The sequence below is a fragment of the Zootoca vivipara genome, chromosome 9, assembly GCF_963506605.1.
Source record: "Zootoca vivipara chromosome 9, rZooViv1.1, whole genome shotgun sequence".
Lineage (NCBI taxonomy): Eukaryota > Metazoa > Chordata > Lepidosauria > Squamata > Lacertidae > Zootoca > Zootoca vivipara.
In genome coordinates this window covers 6,526,596-6,544,457 of record NC_083284.1, presented here as the reverse complement: position 1 = coordinate 6,544,457, position 17,862 = coordinate 6,526,596, and the positions used below count along the sequence as shown (strand labels likewise).

The 17,862-nt window shown below is 47.1% G+C and overlaps 1 pseudogene; it reads left to right on the top strand.

Moving 5' to 3' along the window:
- The first annotated feature begins 12,879 nt into the window (after window positions 1-12,879).
- Window positions 12,880-17,648, top strand: LOC132592615 (uncharacterized protein K02A2.6-like; annotated as a pseudogene).
- The last annotated feature ends 214 nt before the right edge of the window (window positions 17,649-17,862 follow it).

The window sequence follows — 17,862 nt, the reverse complement described above, 5'->3', positions numbered from 1 at the left end:
AGAGTTAATATATTCCTATATGCAACGACAGCCGCCAGAATGTTAATTGCTAAATATTGGAAAGGTACCCTTATACCAACAAAAGGAGAATGGGTAAACAAACTATGCGAATATCTGGAGTTGGCGAAACTCACAGATACAATACGACAAAAACCAAAAGACAGGATAAAAAAACAATGGGAATGTTTAAATGACTATTTAAAGAAAACAGATAAGGGGACAAAAACATGGTTATGTCTGGAATAACCTTGTAAGGATGAGTAGTGTATATAAACTATAATTGTTAGACAGGTTTAAAGGTAAGATGTCTATTAAAATATATTTGACAGGAGGATGAAAATGTAACAAGAAATACTGTGCTGAAAGCGGTGGAAGCATTATGCCCTTGAGATGACCTTTTTCAAGTGGACCTTTATATAACTTTTCTTTCTTTACTTTCCTTTTCTTCTCCCTTCCCCTTTTCTATTCTTTCCCTTTTCTTCTTTTGTTCTTTCTCCCCCCCCCCTTTCTATGGCCTTACATCTCCTTTTCTATTCACACTTTATTCCTCCCCCCCTCTCCCCTATTCCTTTTTCCCTTTTTGATACTCCACAATTTCGATATGTTAAAAATGTACATGAATGCTCTTGGACTGACTCGAAGATGTAGTGTATTGTTTTAACAAATTTCCAAATAAAATTATCTTTTAAAAAAATTGCCCCTTTACCTTGGCCTTTGACACCTTAAGGTGTTTCGTTTTTGTGGGACCTGCCTGTTTCGTTGAATTTATACCCTTCTCTTCAATGTTGAGTGGTTTTACTTCTTTTAGAATCGTAATGATTCTATGTGTTTTCATACCCATACTATATTGTGGTAGGCTACCCTTGGGACCTTGTGGCAGAGTACAGGTGAGAAATCTTACAAATAAGCTTGTGCAGGGAAAATAAACCACAATTGTGTTAAATCCAGACAGGAGATTATTCTCTCCCAAGCACACCACGATCTGTTGACAAGGTTTGTTCTTGGGTTGTCTGACTGTTCATACCTAAGACACAGCCAGGGATTGTAGCTTGCTTGCTTCTCCTTTGAGCAACTGGAGAGTAAAGTGACCAAGATCAGTGCATTTACATTGCAGTAAATCATTAACTCTGATTTTACCATGATGTGTGAGCTGGGCAGGTGCCTCAGAGCAAGCATGGGAGTTGTTGAAGGTGCATCAGGATCTGCTAGTAGATCTCTCAGGTAATTTCAGAATAAATCAGCCATTCCAATTGTTTGCTGAAAGCAACAGCAAAATAGCCTTCCTCTGAAAGTGGAAAGCTTGCTGTGAAAACCAGGAGTGGGTTTTTGCAGGACCGGACTGTGCACTCAGCTCTGATGCTGTCCAAAGGCACCCTGTTCTATAATTCTAAGAATATACCCCACCGCTGTTTTCCATCTGCATCCAACTAAGGAACCTCAGTGATCTAGTAACAAAAAATATCCAGTAAGTTTGAAGTCTGCCCACCTATGTATGACTCAGGCAGGGCACATGCAAAGATGCCTTTGTTTTTTCTCCTCTCCAGAAAACGACCTAGGGACCTGGTGACTCAGAGCACATCCCTCCTAGAGGAAACAAAAAGACCCAAGGATACAGCATCAGAGCATGCACAAAGTGCCATTCCCTTGGGCAGAACCCGTTCTTTGTTTGTTACATCTGTTGCTTGTTTCTCAAGGACCTTAGAGAAACGATTTTGACTAGTAAGAAGCCTGCAAGAAAGTTAGGCAGAGAAAGAGTGACTCACCCAGCAAGCGTCAGAGCCGAGGAGGAAGTTGAGCCTCGGTTCCCGGCATCCAAACGCAGTGCACTCCAGTTATTACATCACACTTCGTTCAAAGTGTGTTTCCTACCAAAGAAAGGACCAAAGGACAACTGCCTCTTAGCATGTTCTGAGCACCTTTCCCTTGGGAGGGGATTTGCCTGTAGTTCTGTTTTAAAAAACAGAAGTTTAACCGCGGGATCTGCAGCAAAATGTCACCATTTATCCTCACTTAAGAAGAGTTGGCCTAGCTCAGTCAGCAGAGCATGACTCTCTTAATCTCAGGGTTGTGGGTTTGAGCTCCACGTTGGGCAAAAAGATTCCTGCCTGGTAGGGGGTTGGACTAGATGATCCTCATGGTCCCTTCCAACTCTACAATTGTATGATTCTCTTATTCTCCTGTTCAGGGTTCCAGGCAGGCATGCCCTCCAGGATATTCCATTGCATTCCCATTTCTATTTTTTGTTTACCAACTGATAGTCAACATTCTGTGGCTACGGGGCATGATCAATCCCTTTGGGGAGATTTTTGCCCGCTTAGGTCTTTCTCAAAGACTTTTTGTACTTCCCTTAAGCAGACCCTCTTGTTTCTTACTGGCCCCATTTTGGCTCCAGTTCTGTTGGCCTGAGTTCACTGTTAGAGGGACTCCTTCTTTTCCCTGCTGATGTATGCACAACAGATTCAAAAAAAGGAAGTCACTGTCAAAACATCTCTGGACTATGCACACATTACCAGCATAAATGCAGGGGGGGGGGGTTCTACGCTGTGTTTCAAATAGCTATTGCACATCACGATAGACATCGGTATAGTTTGATGCGTTTTCAAGTCACCCACTGTCTATCCACACCAGTGGGCAGAGAAGTAGCATGGGTGTCTTCATATTGCTTACATTTTCAAGATGGATCAAAGGTCATTTGGGGAAGAGGGAGGTGCATCAGAACACAGCATTTCTTGAGATACAGGATAGATGTGGATTGTGGCTGATGCAGTGTGCACACAGTGCTACAAACCAACGGTGTGAGCACACTGGAGGCAGAATAAATGGGAGCTTACACAGCCTTGGCATAAATGTGCATTGTTTGACAGTGTGCTTATGCAAACTGGGAGAGAAAACCAATCACATTTTGAAAGTAGCCTCATCTTCTAACTCAGTGATGGCGAACCTATGACACGCGTGTCAGACGTGACACGCAGAGCCCTCACTGCTGGCACGTGCCCCATCGGCCCATTCGCGCTGGTGTTTCTTCCCCCCCCCCATTTGTCCTCCCGCTCCTCCTCACGCTACAGCTTGTCTCCGCTGTTAAAACCCGGATCCTTTTGTTGTTGCTGCTGGTAGCCAGAGATTGGTTTTTAACCCTTTCTGTGCTGTTTTTTCTGGCTCTTTGGCAGATGATGATTGGGTGTAAGAGTGTTCGGTTTTTAACCCGTTCTGTGCTGGGTTTTTTGCGCTTTGGCAGACTATGTTAGCTGTGTGTTAGTTCCAATGAAGGCATTATTCATCATTCATTTCTGTTCTCTTCCCCCCCAAAAAAGTGCAGCAGCTTTGGGGCATCCCCCTCCAAAAGCAAAGCAACTTTTGCACCCCCCAAAAAACCTCCAAAACTTTGGTCAGCAGCTCCCCCCCAAAAGCTCAACAACTCTGGGCACTTTGTGATAAATAAGGGGTTTTTGGTTTGGTTAGGTTAAATAATTAGTTTTTGGTTTATTAAATACAGTTATATATTACAATTATACATTTTTGTTATTTAAACTATAAATATTGTGAAATTGTGGTTTTTTTCTCGAAGTGACACACCACCTGAGTTATGCTCGGTTTTTTGGCGAATTTTGACACACCAAGCTCAAAAGGTTGCCCATCACTGGAATCTAACTGGAAGGATGCTTATCAGGTAAGGAGTGGTGTCTTGAATCCCATTTTGAGGGGTGAGAAAAATCTGTGGGACGTTAGTTGGCTGTCCCATTGCCACATCACTATGACCTCATCAAACTCCACAGTGTAACTACTGGAATTTCTTAATTCTCAAATTTTTATCTTGGCAAACAGCATGCATTCAAACGGCAAAATTGTTAGGACTCTGCTGAATACAAAGTCATCCTTTCTCTTTTTAAAAACAGTTCAGTGCCAAAACCCTTTCAGGCAGCATAAAATGAGTCATTGTGCATGCCAGAACCAATGAAAGATTCCCCCCGCCGCCGCCGCCATACAGGTGGATGGCTTATTTCCATTGGCAGCTGAGTTGATTTGAAGAGAATTCCATGCAAATCTAAAACAGATTTTTGCAGGTCCCCAAACTGAAGCACTTAATTCTCTGGGGGAACCTTGGGGAAACAGGCAAGCGATGAGGCCAAGATTTTTTTTTAAAAAAATATCAAATGCCTGCCATTATTTGTAGTCCCACAAATCTAGCTGACTTATATTTAGAGTCCTTCAACTATTCCAAACATCTTACAGACAGTAATCTACAACTGTCCTGTAAGGTAGGCTAGCACAATTACCACCATTCTATACTTAGGATTTCTTTGCAAATAGTATTGCTGAACGCAGTGGGATTTCCTTCCAGGTAAATCATGGGCCCAAGCTGTGTATTGTTTTGCTGAGATTTGAACCCAAGACTTTGTGTCTCATAGCCCACACTCTTGCAGTGCAAGCCTGGGAAGTAAGTCCTGCCGAGCTCAACCAATGACTGTATCCCAGCAGTAGAGCATCTGCATTGCATAAAAAGTAAGTTACCCCACCCCAGTTCATTCCCTGGCATGTCCAAGTGGTTCTGGAAATGTCCCCATCTGGTGACCTGTTTCCAGTTAGGTGTACTGTAGCTAGATGGAGCATTGACATGACTCTGTATAAGGCAGTTTCCCGTTTCCCTAACCCCAAGAAAGTATTAGCAGGATACTTACCAACTACAGCACAGTTCCAGGCATCCTGTTCATTGAGCATTCAGCGTGATTTGTTTGCAGGGAGGTTAGAGGCTGTTGGCTATTTAAGGAGCATTTGTTCTGATTTGTTTGCAGAGGGGCTAGATGACATTGCATCAGAGCAGGTGCTATTCTGTAGTTCTCCCAACCATTGCGTTCCTTATAGCAAAAAGCCCAATCTTTTGGCAAAACAGCAGCTCCAAATCAGCTTTATTCACACAACCCGAATATGCCAGCACATGACTGAATCCCACCTCAAACGGCCTGAAAGTGCCCTATATCAGTTAAGGATGTGGTTTCACCTACCTTATCAAACAGAACTAGTTTGTCCTGGTATGAAAATACTTCGCTTCTTCTGTATGGTCCACGCTGGTGCTTGTGGAGTGAACTCTTTCTGCTCACTCCTCGGGCTGAGAAGAAAATAGGACACCAAACCCTCGCTGTCTGGGGCAAACTGCGGTGGCAGGAGCAGAGAAGAAAACGTAGCGCCAGGCTACTGCAATCCAGTGCAAATGCTACAGCAGCGAGAGCAAAGCCTGCAGTGATCCCAGTAATTCTAGCAATAAACTGGCAATGTGAGCACACCCATAGGAATCAGAAACCAGGCGAGCTAGCTTGATACTGGTGAAATGTGCGGCTAGTACTGGTTGGGATGATGGTGCATTGAGGCCGAGGAGACCATCTGTTCTGCCTTGCAGGGCTAGGCAGCATTTTGCAAATGACATGATACCTGCTCTCTACTGATCCTACCAGAATTTCAAACCCCCAATGATTCCTCCAGGGCAGGGGGGGGAGTTTAGAAGGAAAATGGCCCCGCCTTGATATCCGAAGCTTCTCCTTATTTATAGCACTGAAGCGCTTGAAGAAAGTTTCGTTCTTCACTCAGACATGCCCCTCTGATTCACAATCATCTCTGGCATTGCCAAGAATGAGGTCACAAACAGCTGAGACAGGAAAAGGTATAAAGATGGAGAGAGGCAGACGTCACACTTCAAGAGAGGCCAGCGTGGGTTTTCCACCGTCGGAACAAGCCCAGCTTTGCTGCCTGCATGGCAGATGTGCGTTGTTCAAGTCAAACCCTCGGTCAGCTCACATTCTCTCCCCACCAACCTGACTTTCAGCTAGCCCACCCAGTTATTTTGTTCCTTTTTTTTGAAGCACCACATGTACATTTATACATCTTTCCATCAATGGTTTATTAAGATGAAAAGGGGTCATTTGAAAAGCTGTTGCAAAACAACGCCGGGGACTGGGAAGAGATTTCTTGATGATGTAACCAGTGCCAATCCAATGGCCCTGTTTGCAGCCGGCCTTTTGTGTAGTAAACACCACCCCCAGGGAGACCCATCTTCAATGTTTTGGCTCCAGGAAAATGTGTTTTTGTTTTTCCAGGCTTTTCCTTTCCCTGGACCTTTGGTCCAGTTTGTTCCCATTCCTTGGACTTGAGTGTCCTGGACCCAAGTTGTTAAGGAACTTGTGAATTAATACCTTGAAGCTGCCCCCCAAAAGCACATGGCCAGCCAGCGCAAGGCTTTGAGCACCAGAGTTGCGCTGTGACGTGATAGTCTTCCCCCACCGACAGTCTAGGCGCAGCTTGTCGCAACAGCTGGAACCAACAACCCCAGCAGGTCAGGAAAGGAAGTTGCTGAAATGCAGAGACAAGCTGGGTGGAGCTGTCCAGGTAGAAAGAACAGCTGGAGGGTCAGAGAGCAGACTGGATTCTTTGGGCGTAGCCCTCTAAAGTCACGCAAGACAGGTCCCGGTGACAAGCTGCTTTGGAGACGGAAACAGAGAAGGAACAAAAAGTCGTCCGCTCTGCGTCTCCAAAAGTGTTCAGGCTGTGTGCGCGAATGGGCACCTGATTCACGACTCAGCATAAGCCTTGCCTAATGGCACAGCCTGGAGCCAAGTTACTTCTCGATCCCACAGAGCCACATTACTGTGATTGCCAGGCACAGCAGCAGTTTGTGCTGACACCTTTAACAGTGGTGGCGCATGGAGGGATGGAAATCCCATTAGAGGCGGTTGATATAATCTACTCTTGGGGTGTAGGGTTGCACCAGTGCAGCAGGTTCTGTTGCTCACCGTTCATCTTCACCTGGCTCCCTTGGAACCCACTCAGCATTTAGAAACCCTTTCTCTCCCAACACCAGCCACACAATACAACTTATCTCACCTGATTTCCCAAATAAAATCCAGGCAGTTCACGAGGGCATAACACAGCGATATAAAACACATAGGAGCCTCCAAATTAAACCCGAATCATAGAATTGTTGAGTTGGAAGGGACCCGAGGGTCATCTAGTCCAACCCCCTGCATTGCAGGGGTGTCATCTAGATCGTACATGACAGGTGGTCGTCCAGCCTCTCCTTAAAAACCTCCAAGGAAGGAGAGAATTGAAATGCAATTGTTTTAAATATTAAAAATTAAGGTCAACCATTTAAGGCCCCATTACCTTGAGACATTGCCTTTCTCGAAACTACGTAGGGCCTTTGTTGAACTAAGGCTCCAACAAAGAATACATATTGTGCAAAACTTTATTTTATCTGTCCCGAATCTTCCAACATCCAGCTTCAATGGACATCCACAAGATCTAGTGTCCCTATTTTCCAGGGACAGTCCCAGATTTACAGAAGATGGCCCAGTTTCTGATCTGAGCCTGGAATGTCCCATTTTTTCTTAGGACATACCTATTTCCATCAGAGAGGGCATGAAGCTTTGCAACACCCGAGTCGAGGAGATAAGTAACTGTGCAGCCTTTAGACGACATCTGAAGATAGCCCTGAAAGCAGGAAAGTTGCAGTTGGTTTAGATCTTGATTTATTCCACAATAACCTTGCGAGGTAGGCTGGGCCAAGAAAGCAAAGGACTTCAGCGGAGCAGAAAGCTACCCAGAAAACTTCAATGCTGCACCAGAGATCCGAGAAACATTCCATGATCTTTTAAATTATTTTTATTGTCTCGGGAATGTTAATTATTATTATTATTTTATTATTTTTATTATTATTAATACCCTGCCCATCTGGCTGAGTTTCCCCAGCCTCTCTGGCTGGCTCCCAAGCGAGTGTTGAAAACAATACAGCATTAAATACTAAAAACTTCCCTAAACAGGGCTGCCTTCAGGTGTCTTTTAAAAATAGGATAGCTGATTATTTCCTTGACATCTGATGGGAGGGCAGTCCACAGGGCGGGCACCACCACCAAGAAGGTCCTCTGACTGGTTCCCTGTAACCTCACTTCTCACAAGGAGGGAACTGCCAGAAGGCCCTCGGCACTGGACCTCAGTGTCCGGGCTGAACAACGGGGGTGGAGATGCTCCTTCAGGTAGACTGGGCCAAGGCCATTTAGGGCTTTAAAGGTCAGTACCAACACTTTGAATTGTGCTCAGAAACGTCCTGGGAGCCAATGAAGGTCTTTCAGGACTGGTGTTACGTGGTCTCGGCAGCCACTCCCAGTCACCAGTCTAGCTGCCGCATTCTGGATTAATTGCAGTTTCCAGGTCACCTTCAAAGGTAGCCCCACGAAGAGTGCATTGCAGTAGTCCAAGCGGGAGATAACTAGAGCATGCACCACTCTGGCAAGACAGTCTGCGGGCAGGTAGGGTCTCAACCTGCATACCAGATGGATCTGGTAGACAGCTGCCCTGGACACAGAATTGACCTGTGCCTCCATGGACAGCTGTGAGTCCAAAATGATTCCCAGGCTGCACACCTGGTCCTTCAGGGGCACAGTTACCCCATTCAGGACCAGGGAGTCCCCCACATCCACCCGCCCCCTGTCCTCCAAAAACAGTACTTCTGTCTTGTCAGGATTCAACCTCAATGTTTTAATGTTTTATTATGTTTTTGTATATATTGGAAGCTTCCCAGAATGGCTGGGGCAACACAGTCAGATGGGCGGGGTATGAATAATAAAATTGTTGTTGTTGTTGTTGTTGTTGTTGTTGTTGTTATGGAATAGGACGTCCTTATTTTCATCGGAGATGTGCTGGGGGGTATGTGAGGCTGCCAGTTGCAGCAGCAGCTCCATGCTCCTTGCAAAGCGAGGCACAACACCATAGCAAGCTGTCTTACAATGAATCCAACCATTGGTCTATCTAGCTAAGTGTTGTCTGCACTGAGTGGCAGCAGCACCTCAGCTTTTCAGGCAGGATTCTGTCCTAGTCCTACCTGAAGAAGCCGGAGGATGAACCAGGAAACCTCTAGTTACAGGTAGGTAGCCATGTTGGTCTGCCAAAGTCGAAACAAAATTTAAAAAATCCTTCCAGTAGCACCTTAGGGGCCAACTAAGGAAACTTCTGCGCAAGATGCACTGAGCTACATCTCTTCCCCAGAGCCCTGCTGCAGTTAGTTCCTGATCCATGCTGCCTTCCTCCAAGATGCAAAAACGCCCGACCTTTGAGGGGGAAACACTCCCTTAAAAGAGTTTCAGATGACACTTTTCCCGAGCCCATACGGAAAAGATTTTCCTTTGCCGCTGGCTGAGTTATTTTAAAACACTTTTGGCATCGCGCTGATTTGGCCAGGTCTCTCCTTAATACCTTGCATTGTTCATACACACACACACAAACACACCACTCAAAAGCTTGCTTCAATTAAAAGAAAGGGGGGAGGCAAAGCTTTGGGTTTGCCAAGCTGTGGGCCTGGAAGATTACAAGTCGCTGACGGGGCAGCCACGTGTCAGCCAGCGAAGACAGGAAGTGCCTCATACTTGACCTTTGCTCAGAGTAGGAAACGGAGACCGTTTCGTGGCAGGTCACTGAAGTGATCTAATCATTATGGCTTCTCCAGTGCAATGCAATCAATTGCATATGTGGGCTCTTGTCTCTCCAGTTACGTCTAAAGCAAGGCTTTATGTAGGTCAGGGGAAAAGCAAGCCCATGTCATGCTCCTTATTCCAATCATAGGAACCAACTCCTAGGGGCCAAGGGTTCTTTGCCCCCCCCCAATAAATTATTTGAGGGGGTTGGACCTCCCCAAAGTTGATGGGCATTGCCATTCAAATGGTATGCATGCACTACCATGTCATGCGATCGGTTTTGTGGGGCGGGGCCTACCTGTCCCCCCTCCCCAATATTTTATTCAAGTTGGCACCCCTGATTCCAAGGAATAGGAACAGAGGCGGATTTAGGGCAGAGCAACTGGTTCCACCACACTGGGCACCGAGCTTAGGGGGTCACCGCAGGGCATCACAACTACGGAATCGCAAATTGAGCAGGACGGAAGGTGAGAGGCAGGGGGGCAAATTTTGGGCTCGCACAGGGCGCCGCTGAAATTTGAAAGACCAAAGACGGCCCCGGGTAGGAACCAAGGAAGATGCCTTCTACTGCACCAGACCGTTGGCTCCTCCAGCTCAGTGCTGTCAACTCTGACTGGCAGCAGCTCTCCAGGATTTTAAGCAGGATTCTCTACCAACCCTATCAGGGCCACATCCACACCAGACATCTGAAGCACTATTGTACCGCTTTAACTGCCACAGCTCTCCCCCCCCCCCCCCAGCAATCCCGGGAATCCTAATTTATTGAGGGGTTGTTAGAATACTGTGGGGCACAGAGACTTGAATCTGCTTGCCTGTGTCTTGGGTCTGAGAACCAGCGGTACCATGTGCCTTCTGGCCTGCATTTCCCCCTCATCCTGATGCACATTTAATACAGTATGATAGATGCCATTCTCTTCTCTTAAGCTCATGTCGACGGGCCATTTGCAGAAGTTTCTCAGCCTACTTAGATAACAGACCCCATTCCCCATGGTACCAGGCTTGGCTGCACATTACTGTGCCATAGTACCTAGCATCAAGGAATGATTCCCTTGCAAAAACAATATATGGACGATATACGATATACGTCATTCCCCAGTCTCCTTGTGGCCGCCCTCCAATGCCCCAGGTATCACCTCTGGAGGTAAACAGAGGAGGAAGAGCCTATTTGTAGTTGGTTAGCAACCAGAAGGTGTGGGCCTCTGAGTCACTTCCTGGGTGAGTGGAGGACAAAGGGATCTCCTGCAGTTGCTTGGCAACCACAAGGTGAACCTGGAAAAATTGGGGGAAGATATATTCTTTAACATGTGTAGGGCAGGTGTCAGAAAACTGCGCCCATCATGGCTCCCTGGCACATTTCAGCCATTCCTTAATGGAGACAGTAGCGCGTCCTTGGCCCTCCATACATTTTGAACTACATCTCCCGTCATCCAGTTCCAAAACATCTGCAAGGCGCCTGTCTGGAAAGGATGCGGTAGTTCAAATAACACTAGGCTAAAATCAGATTGAAACTCGCCTCAATCCTCTAAACATCTGGGTAGGCTTGTCTAAGCAAGAATGTTTTTAGCAGACACCGAAAAGAGTACAGTGAAGTCGCCTGCCTTGGGTCCATAGTCAGGGAGTTCCCAAGGACAGATGCTGCCCCGTTTAAAGATCGAGTTCTTACAAATGCAGAATGGGTATTACAGACCCTCCAAGTGTCCCTATTTTCCAGGGACAGTCCTGGGTTTACAGAAGCTGTCCCAGTTTCTGATTTGATCCCAGAATGTCCCCCTTTTCCTTAGGTCACCCCTATTTTCATTGGAGAAAATTCGACTCCCAAGCCGTCTGAAGGCAATCCTGTCTAGGGAAGTGGTTTTTTTAAATGTTTAATGTTGTATTATGATTTTATATATGTTGGATGCTGCCCAGAGTGGCTGAGGCAACCCAGTAAGATGTGTGGGGTATAAATAGTAAAATTATCATTATGGAATGGGACGTCCCTATTTTCATCGGAGAAATGTTGGAGGGTATGGAGATATACAACCCCTGAACCTAGGAAATAAGTAACAATGCAGCCTTTAGAAGACATCTGAAGGCAACCCTGTATACAGAAGTTATTTAAAATGTTTTATTATGTTTTTATATATGTTGGAAGCTGCCCAGAGTGGCTGGGGCAACCCAGTCAGATGGGCGGGGTATAAATAATAAAGCTATTATTATTATTATTATTATTATTATTATTATTATTATTATCCCTATTTTCATTGAAGAAATGTTGGAGGGTATGATAGTAACACAGAGCTTTCCAAACTTTTCATGTTGGTGACATACTTTTTGGACATGCATCATTTCGCAAGATAGTACTTCAGTTTTACTAGCAGAGCAGAGGTTAAATTAACCCCTTTGAAGCCCCAGGAGGAGCACGGAGAGTGTTCACGCGACACACCTACATACTGCAGCTGACACACTAATGTGTCATGACACACAGTTTGGAAAGCTCTGTAACGACACCTTGAACTTGGCCGAGTAGCAAACCGGCAGCCCATACAGACCTCTGAGCACAGGCCTTACTCTTGTCAGCAATTGTGCTGCAGCATTCTGCACTAACCACAAAACAGACGTGACCGGCTGATAATTGTCTCAAAATTGCATAATTATTATATATAAACTAAACCAAAACTAAGACGTCAATATTTCCAAATTCAAATCAAGTCCCTTGCTCCCATAGAATACTGTAGGAAGTTCAAAGGCATGCAAGAGTTCATTGCTTGTAGTATTGCTGGTCCATGAAGTAAGAAAGTAATTATCAAAGGTGTACAGCACATATTGTAGAGTCCAACGAAGGTTCTGTAATCCCGCCAATCCAACAAATGCAGTTGATGTCTGATATCTCTTTACAACACATAGTATACCTGTTTGCTGATGAAGCTAATTTGTGGAAACAAGGACTATAATCCGGATAACCTTGTGTCTGGATTGTGTGCCTCTTCGTGAGAATTTCAACTGCATTTGTTGAACTTGATTTGAATTTGGAAATAATATTGACGTCTTAGTTTTGGTTTAGTTTATATATAATAATTATGCAATTTTGAGACAATTATCAGCTGGTCACGTCTGTTTTGTGGTTGAGTACATTAATACGTGATCTTGGTTTCTTTTGTGTGTGGCATTCTGCACTAACTGCAGCTTCTGGGTGTAGGCCTCATTTTGGCATGGAAACTGCCTTGGTCACCTTGTAGGATGACCAAGAAGCAGTGTGTATGTGTGTTTGTTTGTGTGTGTGTGTGTGACTCTATTCATTCTCCTGGGCCTCTGATTTAACTTTCCGCACAACCTAAAAGGTCTTCCTTGGAGGTAGTTCCACACCTTTTTGGATGGTCACATTCCTGATGAAGAAGGTGACAGTCCTTCAGATTATCTTAGTCCGAGGCTGTTTATGAATCCTTCTGTTGTGTATTGAGTCAAAGGATTTTATATCTGTATTATTATTGTCTGTATTTGCATTAGGATAAAGTAACTGCCTTTTGGTTCCAGAGGGTACAGCTACTATTGGTTCATTTAAGCTGCTGTATTTGGATCCTCTGTCTTATTGGTTTCCTCCAAAAGGCAGCACTGTGATTGCTTGATATTGTTCCCTCCAAAATGTATCCCTTCCTAGCTAGTCCCCTGTCCCTATAAATGTAGCTTTCCTCTCCTCAGTCTTCAGTCTTGTTCACTTTAATAAAGAGCTGTTACTAGAGAACTGTCTCCAGCATGTTTTGTCAAGAGAGCTGAAATCACAAACCCCACGTCACAACAACTGGCGACGAAGGTGGGATCCGGAATGCTGAGGAGCGGTTAAACACAACCCTGCCTCAGAGTCCGGATTGCAGCTGAGAACAAGACTCACTGGCCAGCTGAGAAGACGACCCTGCCCGCTAGGACAATGGAGAGTCCAAGGGTATTGGAGCCCTTCCAGCCATCAGAGCCCCACACCTGGGAAGACTACGTCGAACGCTTCGAGTTCTTTGCAGTGGCTCAAGGGATCACCGATGCCAGCAAAAGAAGGGCCACATTCCTGAGCTACTGTGGGCCCGAGACCTTCAAGCTGGCCAAGGCATTACTTGCTCCAGCGAAGCTGAGTGAGACATCTCTCAAAGATATTCTTGCCTGCCTAACAAGCCACTTGGCGCCTACTGAGACCAAGATGGCCCGGCGGATGGAGTTCCATAAGAGGCAGCAGCATGCTGGGGAGTCTGTATCCACATTTCTGGCTGAACTCCGGAAGCTCGCTCAGCACTGCGGCTTCCAAAATCTGGAAGAGACTCTCCTGGATCGGTTTATTGGTGGTCTGAGCAGCAAGAAAGCCAGAAGACGCATCGTGGCTAAAGAAGAGGTTACCCTTGCTTCAGCCTTGAAAGAGGCCACCGCCACGGAGAATTATGAAAGAGAGGAGCTTGATGCCAGTCGCAAGGCCACTAAGCCACAGATAGAAGTTGCGCATGCCATGGACGAGCTAGAGGCTACTCCGAGCCAGAGCCCAGTCCGTGGGGTCGAGTCGGTGCGTCAGGCCTGCACAGTGCACAAAGATCGCCGAGGCAGTTGCCCAGGTTGTGGCGGAAACCATGAGCGGAAGAGTTGTCGTTTCAGGGATGCTATGTGCCGGACGTGCGGAAAGACGGGTCACATCGCCAGGGTCTGTAGATCGGCGGCGTCGGGAGCAACAGGAGCACCTAGACTGGAGCATCGCAGACCGCCCACAGCAACTCGTTTTCTAAAGGACTGCCACTACGTAACGGAGATCAACGGGAGGGCCGTGCAGTTTCCAGCGCAAGGCAAGGCACACGTCAAGGTGAAGATTGAGGGTCAGCAGTGCGACATGGAGGTGGACTCCGGATCTGCATTCACCATCGTGTCGGACCAGACCGCGAAGACATTCTTCCCCAGGGGTAAGTTGCCCCCTCTGGAGCCCTTCCCGGCAACCTTGCAGTCGTACTCAGCAGGCCGCATCCATGTTATGGGAATGTGTGCCGTGAGAGTACAGTTCCGGGACAAACAGGCTGTACTCAAACTGGTGATTGCGAAGGGCAGTCGCCCCAGTCTCCTGGGCACTGACTGGTTCCCTGCCCTGGGACTGAGTATCTCAGGGCTTAATTCAATCCAAACCTGCCCTGAGATGAGTGAGGTATTATGCAAGGAATTTGCTGGTCTCTTTAATGGAAAACTGGGTTGTTATAAAGGGCCCCCAGTTGACTTCGAGTTGGACCCCGGGGTGGCTCCAATCCGACTCAAACCAAGGCGAGTGCCATTTGCACTGCAACCCAAGATCGAGGCAGAGCTGGATAAATTGGTCAAGCAGGGAGTTCTCTCACCCGTGGACTCTGCTAAGTGGGAGACTCCAATCGTCACACCCCTTAAAGCAAATGGGGAAGTCAGGATATGTGCAGATTACAAATGTACTATCAATAAGGCACTCAGGGGAAACTCATACCCCATTCCAGTCGTATCACATCTGTTGGCTAAACTGGCTGGGGGCAAGGTGTTCGCCAAAATTGACCTGGCACAAGCTTACCAACAGCTGCCAGTAACCCCACAATCAGCGGAAGCACAGACTATTGTCACACATAAAGGGGCGTTCAGAGTTAACAGATTACAGTTCGGAGTTTGTGTGGCCCCAGGGATTTTTCAAGGGCTCATGGAACGCCTGTTAAGAGGTCTGCCGGGGGTCTTGCCATTTTTTGATGATGTTTTGATTGCTGGAAAAGACCCACAGGAACTGGTTGCGCGTGTCCGTGCAGTGTTGCTCAAGTTCAAGGAGGTGGGGTTGCAACTGAAAAAAGAAAAATGCAGTTTTGGGGTGCCAACTGTGGATTTCTTGGGGTTTAAAATTGATGCATCAGGCATCCACCCCACAGATGCTAAGATTAAGGCCATCATCGAGGCACCACGACCACAGAACAAGACGGAGTTGCAGTCATTCCTGGGACTTATTAACTTTTATCATTTGTTCTTACCCCAGAAAGCTTCGGTAGCTGAACCATTACATAGACTATTGCAGAAAAAGATTGTGTGGCGATGGGGGCGGGAGCAGCAGAAGGCTTTTGACTCCTTGCGAGGAATGCTGAGTAGCGGGAGCGTCCTTGCTCATTATGATGAGTCAAAGCCGCTGGTCCTGGCATGTGATGCCTCTCAATACGGTCTGGGGGCTGTGCTGAGTCATAGGGAACCGGATGGGTCGGAAAAGCCCATCTCTTTCTATTCCCGTACGTTGTCGCCCACAGAGCGCAACTATGCTCAAATTGATAAAGAGGCGCTGGCTATTGTGTCCGGAATCAAAAGGTTCTATGATTATTTGTACGGTCGCCATTTCTCCATTGAAACGGACCACAAACCACTGTTAGGGTTGTTCAACCCAAACAAACAAACGCCACAAATTCTCTCCCCCAGAATGTTGCGTTGGTCAATATTCCTGAATGGGTTCCAGTACACCTTGACCCATGTGCCGGGGAAACAGTTGTGCCATGCTGATGCGCTGAGTCGATTGCCCTTCCTGGCGGGAGCAATGAGGATCCTGCTCCGGCGGAGCACATTATGATGCTAGAAACACTTCCGGGGGCTCCTGTAACAGCTACGGATATAGCTGAGAAAACTAGGAAAGATGCTGTTCTCTCCCGTGTGCTCACTTGGGTGGGGAGGGGGTGGCCAGGTGGTCCGCATGAAGAAAAATTCAGGCCTTATGCGACAAGGCAGCACGAATTGTCCATGCATAAGGGTTGTCTCCTATGGGGAGATAGGGTGATAATCCCAGCACCACTGAGAAACAGGGTTCTTGAGACGCTTCACATGGGACACCCGGGAATGGTCAGGATGAAGTCGCTAGCCCGATGTTATGTGTGGTGGCCTGGAATGGACCAGAACATAGAACAATGGGTACGAACATGCAAGGCATGCCAAGAGGTGCGGCCAGAAGTGGCCAGAGCACCAGTCCACTGGTGGGAGCAGTCCAGGACTCCCTGGAGCCGGCTGCACATAGATTTTGCTGGGCCATTCCAAGGGAAGGTCTTTTTGGTTATCGTTGATGCATATTCCAAATGGTTAGAAGTGGCGATGGTCCCTAGCATGGCATCAGCTGCCGTAATCAAGGTGTTGAGGCAGCTGTTTGCTACCCACGGGTTACCTGAGACCATTGTATCAGATAATGGGGCAGCTTTTGTATCCCAAGAATTCAGGGCATTCTTGGCTGATAACTTTATAAGAGGGGTCACATCCGCGTCCTTTCACCCATCCTCCAATGGGCAGGCTGAGCGCATGGTAAGAACAGCCAAAGAATCCATTGCGCGCTTAATGGAGGGTAACTGGTCGGCTCGCATTGCGCGAATGTTATTTTTGCAGCATGCGACGCCGTGTACTGCGACGGGCAAGTCGCCAGCCGAGCTGCTCTTAGGTAGAAGACTGGTAACGGTGCTGGATTATGTCCACCCAGATAAAATGCCAAACCGTAATTCAAGAGCAACCCCCCAGGCTGAGACTGACACAACAAGGTATCTCGCCCCTGAAGATCTGGTCTGGGTGAGGAACTATTCACGAGGTCCGCGGTGGGTGGCCGGTGTGATCACCCGGGCTAGTGGACCTGTGTCCTATTATGTGACCTTGGAAAATGGGCAAGTTTGGAAGAGACATATAGATCAGCTGAGGCGCCGGGCGCTCAGCAGGGAGGAGTCAGATAATTCATCCCTGGCTAATGACGCACAGCTGCAAGACCAGAGTGAAAATGGTCCAGAGGTACAGTCACCAGGGGCTTCAGCAAATGAACCAGGGTCTGCTAGTCCTCATGATGACGAGGTACAGGTCGGGGACCCTGAGATGTCTGGGACTCCATCTGTTCCTGATGAAACCCCTATAGCAGCCCCTCCACCACAGGTAACACCCAATCCAGAACCTGCAACACCTGTTGTCAGGAGATCAGGTAGAAGTTGTAGGACCCCACAGTACCTGAGGGATTACGTCTGCTGTGCTCACTAGGGGGGGAGGGGTGTTGTGTATTGAGTCAAAGGATTTTATATCTGTATTATTATTGTCTGTATTTGCATTAGGATAAAGTAACTGCCTTTTGGTTCCAGAGGGTACAGCTACTATTGGTTCATTTAAGCTGCTGTATTTGGATCCTCTGTCTTATTGGTTTCCTCCAAAAGGCAGCACTGTGATTGCTTGATATTGTTCCCTCCAAAATGTATCCCTTCCTACCGTGTTTCCCCTTTTTTAAGACACCGTCTTATAACTTTTTTTACTCAAAAAAGAACACGGTGTCTTATTTTCAGGGGATGTCTTGTACGGTACCTTAAGGCCTCCTCGGAGGGGCCAGGCCACTGGTTCGGGGTGCTGCTGGGCGCTCTGCGCGGCACCGAGGCGGCAGGCTGCTGGCTCGGCGCTCCGCCCAGCACTGCTGGGCGCT